The sequence below is a fragment of the Camelina sativa genome, chromosome 9 (genome assembly GCF_000633955.1).
Source record: "Camelina sativa cultivar DH55 chromosome 9, Cs, whole genome shotgun sequence".
Classification (NCBI taxonomy): Eukaryota; Viridiplantae; Streptophyta; class Magnoliopsida; order Brassicales; family Brassicaceae; genus Camelina; species Camelina sativa.
Window position 1 is genome coordinate 23,133,721 of NC_025693.1, and position 260 is coordinate 23,133,980.

Here is a 260-nt window from a genome sequence, read left to right on the forward strand (position 1 = left end):
GACGGGGCATATCAAGCCTCGTTGTCCCAAGTTGCAGCAGAGGGCAGTAGCAGTGTTGCAGGCTGGAGCTCAGCCAGGGGTGCAGCAGGGTGTGCAGCACGGTGTGCAGCCGGTGGGTTGGATTGAGCCGACGACTCAGGTGTACTCGACTCAGGAGCCCGGTGGCACTAGTGCAGGAGCGATCACAGGTATAACCTATGAGATTTGAACTTTGTCAATTCAATTGTTCAGATTATATTTGTTTTTGTTTGTGGTCAAGT